Source organism: Dipodomys merriami, unplaced genomic scaffold, assembly GCF_024711535.1.
Source record: "Dipodomys merriami isolate MVZ:Mamm:240054 unplaced genomic scaffold, mDipMer1.0.p SCAF_400, whole genome shotgun sequence".
NCBI lineage: Eukaryota > Metazoa > Chordata > Mammalia > Rodentia > Heteromyidae > Dipodomys > Dipodomys merriami.
In genome coordinates, this window is record NW_027205605.1 from 147,899 (window position 1) to 153,898 (window position 6,000).

A 6,000-nucleotide genomic window follows, 5' to 3' on the forward strand; every position below is an offset into this window, starting at 1 on the left:
GAAGGGTGAGTGGAGATGGATAAGGAAGGGGGAGAATGTCAACCTGATTCTCCAGGGGGGCATGCCTGTGGGGGCCTGGGAGGGGAATTTCAGATGGGATTAATGCAGGGGGCCGGCAGGCTGGTCCCGAGGTGAGCAGCTTTGTTCCATGAACCAGGACCCCCAGAAAGAATAACGGGGGGGGGGGGGAAGGATCTTCCTGGCGGCCATGATGTGAGCTACGCTTTTCTGCCATGATGAATGGAAATCTCGTGTGTGTGTGGGGGGGGGTGCATCCGTGCATGCACACTTACGTACACTAGGCCTGAACTCTGGGCTTGGGCACTGTCCAGGAGCTTATTTTGCTCAAGCCTAGCCCTCTACCACTTTGATCCACAGCTCCACTTCCAGCTTTTTCTGTGATTCATTGGCGAGAAGAGTCTCATGGACTTTCCTGCCCAGGCTGGCTTGGAACCACAATCCTCAAATCTCAGCTTCCTGAATAGCTGGGATGACAGGCGTGAACTCCTGGTGCCTGGATGGGGTGGATGGGTGGATGGGTGGATGGACGGACGGATGGATGGATGGGTGGATGGGTGGGTGGATGAATGGGTGGATGGATGGAGAGTAGGTGGATGGATAAATGAGTGAATGGATTAATAGACGGGAGGATGGACAGACGGAGATGGTGGACAGATTTTAGACAGCCAGAGGGTTCGGGAAGGGCTCACTTTCCTGGCCTCCACTTTTGATCCTCCATGGGAAGTCTCTAATGAGAACAAAATTCCCTTCGAAGCACCATCTCCATCAAGACAGAAACAAAGCGAGCCTGGCTTGTGAACGAAGAAACTTCGAGCCCCACCAGAAAAAAGCAGGTGGATAAGAGCGTTTGGGAAATGAAACCCCACGAGCCCCTCTCCTCTTCTGGCGGCCCTGGGCAGCTCCTCTTCTGGGGGATGTGTCCCCACCCCCTCCCCGGCTTGGAGACAGAAGTTGGCGCCTTCTGTTTGCAGACCCTCCAGCGCTCAGGGAGAGCCGGCCCGCCCGCCCGCCCGCCCGCCCGTGCAGGCCCGCCCGCGCCCGCTTGCTTTCTCCGGCAGTAGTGTGTCCTTGTGCAGATCGGCCTCCAGCTCCCACCATCTGGGTGTGCACGGCCTTGCTCAGGGGACAATGGCTTCCTGAGAAGCCCCTCGGGTATCTCCTTGGCCCCCACCTGCGCCAGCCCCGACCTGTCCATCTGTAAATGGCCGCCTCGTCTGACTCCTGGGCTCCGCGGCTTGCAGCCAAGTCAGCCTCGCTGGAAGGCTGGCAGATCAGAGCCATCCTCGCTGGCTCCTTCTCCCTCTCTTCCTCCCCCCCCTTCCTCCCCCCTCTTCCGCTGTCTTCCTCGGAGATCAGTTGCTCCAGGGCTTCCCAGGAACAGGACAATATCCGTGTCTTGCTCCGGGATTCAGGTCTGTGGCGCGGGCACAGGGGACTAGGGTTTGGATGAGGTCCTTTGAGCCCCTCACCCGTGGGGAGGGCGGAGGCTGGGTTCAGTGCCAGGGTGGAGTGGCTGCCTTAATGGGCGTGGTTTAGAAGGTGGAGATGGGGTTTGTGGGTGGACTGGGGCGGGGAGGGGGGGTCAGGACCTGGTACCACAAGCACCCCGGGCGGGGGCAGTGGGCAGAGGGCCGCGGGCCTTCCCTCCACCCAGGGGTAGGGGCTGGTCAGGGGTACAGGCCCTGTGGGGCTCTGGCGAGGGGCCTGGGGGTGCTCACTGGGTTCTGAGCCACAGAGGACTGGGGTCCCCCGTCAGCCCATGGGCTCTGGGCCCCAGAAGATCTGGCCCCTGGGGGGAGGGAGCCTTGGGCTGGCGGAGGGGGAGGGCGGCCACCACCAAAGCAAGGCATGGGCCTGGGTGGAGGGGGTGGGCTGGGGAGGAAGGGGGGCGGGGGGTGAGACAGAGACAGAGCGCCCCACACTCCTGAGCCACCCCTTCCCCCGGAAGGCGGTGTGTCCAGGAAAGTGGGCAGTGGTCTGGCGTGGGCCCCCTGGGAGAACGGCTTCTTTCTCCCCCCACCCACCAGGTTGGTGGGGGAGACACTGGCTGGGGAGGAGGGAATGGGGACAAGGGGGGGGGCATTTGTTTTAAGCCTCTGCATGGTAGCACACACCTTTAATCCCAGCATTCAGAAGGTGGAGTAGGCAGACCCAGAGTTGGAGGCCGGCCGGGTCTCTCTGTAGGACACACACACACACACACACACACACACACACACACACACACACACACACACACACACACACACACACACACACACACACACACACACACACACACACACACACACACACACACACGTGTCAGGAGCGTGCCTCAGTGCCCCATCGCAGCGCCCTGGCCGGGCGCCTCTGGGGAATCGCGGGCCTGGCGTCTTCTGCGATGCTGCCCTGCGTGTCGGGGAACACGCAGCTCACGGGCACAGGTGGGTCCTGAGCTCAGCCTCTCCCCGTCTCCCGTGGCCCCCCACACACAGGTGCAGCCCACCCATCCTGCAGCCGCCGCCTCCCCAGCCCGGGCCTCCCCGGGCCTGATTCATTCCAGTTTAAATTGCATGGGAAAGGAAAGAGAAGAGGAGAGGGAGGGGTGCAGGGAGAGGGGAAGGGAGGAGAGAGTACTTAGTATTAAGCGCTTCTCCCGTGCATGGGGGCTGTCTCATGACAGCCTGGAGCCATCTGGGGAGCAGTAAGATCACTCAAGGCCAAGACGCCAAGGCCCAGAGAGCAAAGCCACTGGCCCCGAGCCGCACAGCACAAGAGGAGCCAACCTGCCCACTCAGCAGCTTCCCACCTCCACCTCTACCCCTCACCCCCCACAAACACCGTCCTCAACCCCCGCCGGCTGCCCTGGGCTTCACCAGTTCAACTTCACAGCAGCGGCTCACAGAACTTGCTAGCGGGGGACCCCAGCGGGGCTGAGGGAGAGACACTTGGTAAGACCCACGAAGCTGCTCCCTTCCCCCAGCTTGTGCTGGCTGGTGATGTGGGGTGTGGAGGTCACCCCCAGATCAGCCTGCCGCCCTCTGGGATGTCTGGGGGGTGATGAGGGAAGATGGGCGCACTTGGTGGTGGTCCTGGGGCTTGAACTCGGGGCCTGAGCGCTGTCCCCAAGCTTTTTCACTCAAGGCTAGCGCCACGGCGCCACTTCCCATTTCCTGGTGGTTCCTTGGAGATCAGAGTCTCTCAGACGTTCCTGCCCAGGCTGGCTTTGAACCGGGATCCTCAGCTCTCAGCCTCCTGAGTGGCTAGGATGACAGGCTGTCTGGTCACCTCTTCTGTCAGGGGTCACTTGGTGGTTGGACAGGCAGGCCCAGTCCGGGTTCTGCTGTGATAAGAAGCCCCACCCCGCCGAAGCACCCCAGTCTCGGTGCCGGAATCGCCTCTCCCCACGTCCTGCTGGGCGCCCGCTGATGCGGGCTGGGCCTGGTGGAGTCTCAGTCACCCCGGCAGGCAGGGGTGAGGGGTGGAGGGCCGTGCACTGTGTGGTGGCTTTGGGCCCTACCTGGCTGAGCCAGGCCACGCTCCCACCCCCCTCTCATTGGCCCACACTGAACGGAAGCAAAGGTCGGGACTTCCGGTGGGGCAGGGTGAGGGTCCAGCTCTTGACTAGGGTCAGAACTGCCCTGGACCCATCAGTGCCTTTTCCAGGCAGGTCGGAGGCTGGAGCCTCCCATCCAGAGCCTCCCTACCCCAGAGCCTCCCATCCAGAGCCTCCTACCCCCAGAGCCTGCCATCCAGAGCCTCCCAACCCCAGAGCCTCCCATCCAGAGCCTCCTAGCCAGAGCCTCCCACCCCAGAGCCTCCTACCCCAGAGCCTCCCAACCTCAGAGCCTCCCATCCAGAGCCTCCCTACCCCAGAGCCTCCCTACCCCAGAGCCTCCTATCCAGAGCCTCCCTACCCCAGACCCTCCCATCCAGAGCCTCCCACCCCAGAGCCTCCCAACCCCAGAGCCTCCAACCCCAGAGCCTCCCATCCAGAGCCTCCTAGCCAGAGCCTCCCATCCAGAGCCTCCTAGCCAGAGCCTCCCTACCCCAGAGCCTCCCAACCCCAGAGCCTCCCTACCCTGGCCCCTCCTCCTTCCCCGGGAAGGACGGCTGAAGGCCCTCCCTTGCCAGGCAGCCCCGCCTGGAGTGGCCGTGGGTGCGTGGGCTCCTCTCCACGGCCTGGCGCCTCCCCGCCGCCCCCCCGCCTCCCCCACCCCCCCCACCTCCACCAGCTGCCAGCTCCGTCTGCTCTCCTCCCCGCCCCCGCTCCCCGCTCTGCCTCGGAGACAGCCATAAGTCTCCCGTGAAATATATACAGTGTAAATATATAAAAAGCCTGTGCCTGCCTGCTGCTTATGTATTCATGAAATAGTAAATAAATTTTATGAGATAATTCGAGGCTGCCAGGAAGCCCCGAGTCCTAATGAGACGGAGTATCGGGGCGGCACACAGACCATCGATCCCGCACATCTCCCGCGGCCCGGGGCGGTGTGGAGGAGCTGCTGGGGGGGGGTCTCGGGGGTCGTAAACGGGATGTCTGCGGGGGGGGGAGGGCAAGGGGTCCCCAAGGAGGAAACCTCCGCCGAATTCCTTTCTACTGAGCCCTTCCTGTGTGACCCCGGAGGTGGGTCCCCTCGGCATGCCTCAGTTTCCCCAGGTGTGTGAGGAGTACCGTGAGGCCCCTTTTTTACAAGGTGTAGCGAGGGCCTGTTTCGTGCCCACTGGGTTCATCGGGGTCTCTCCGATACTAAGGGAGGTCTCCCTGGGCCTAGGCAGAGGGCTGGTTCTTGCAGTGTTTGTTGGTTTTGGAGCTGATTAAAGGGGTGGCACCACAAGTCGCCAGTGCACCCCCCTTCTCCCCCTCCCCCTCCCCCCCCCACCTCCCTAGGGGCTGCCGTCCCCTGCAGTGAGGTCCCTTCCCCCCACAGCCACCAGAGGGCCCCGTGAACCTGCGGCATGTAGCGTCCTGCGCCAGCTCACCATTCTCCTGGGGGCTCTTCATCTCACCCAAATGGCCAGAGACCTTCTTGGGCGCTAAAAGGCCCCATGAGTCTGCCTCCAGCCTGACGCTACCCCAGCCATCTACGCCCTCCCTCTCCTGTGAACGCTGGTTGCTGGTTGTCTCGCTGATTCTGCGCTGTACCTCAGGGCCTTTGCACCTGCTGCCCTCACCATTCTGAGGCTTTGTGCGATTGCATGAGACTGGCCCGAGGCAGCTGGCCACCCTGATACCCCATGTCGCTGGTCCTGTGCCCCGTGGGAGAGAGGATGGGGATGGCTGAGTAGCCCAGCCCCGGAACACCGGAACACATGACTTCACCATTTCCTGATCTTATCACCACACCCCTTCCTGCAGAGTTCTCTGTGCTCTCTACCTCTGCCCAGAATGGCAGGTACCGGACGGGGGGGCGGCACAGGTTTCCCCTGCCCCAGGCCCCCAGCCTCAGACACCACAGCCAGCACCAGGGGGTAAAGAGGGCATGAGGGACGGAACAGAGCCCAGCCCCCACCACATTCTACCTGCCCAGCCGTCAGCAGGAGTGCAGCACACACGTTTCTAGAGGAATCTGTCTACAGTTGCTCCTCCCCCCCCACGGGCTCCACCCAGCCGGGCTCTGAGAGTGTGTCCACCACACACACACACACACACACACACACACACACACTGGTCATTTACCAGACCAAGGGGGGCGGGCAGCACGGGTCTCGGGCTGTGTGAAGCCCATGAAATCACCTGATAGACACCCGCACTTCCCGCCAGCAGCCCCGGCACATCTGCCCGGGTTGGTGATGCTGTGTGGGCCTTGAATGACATTGTAAATAACCAACTAGGCCCGGTGCTGTGGCTCATGCCTGTAATCCTGGCTATTCAGGAGGCTGAGAGCTGAGGATCGCAGGGAAGAGAAGTCCGTGAGACTTATTACCTCCGAGTAACCAGCGCCAAAAAAGCCGGACGTGGAGCTGCGGTTCACGTGGGAAGGTACCAGCCTTGAG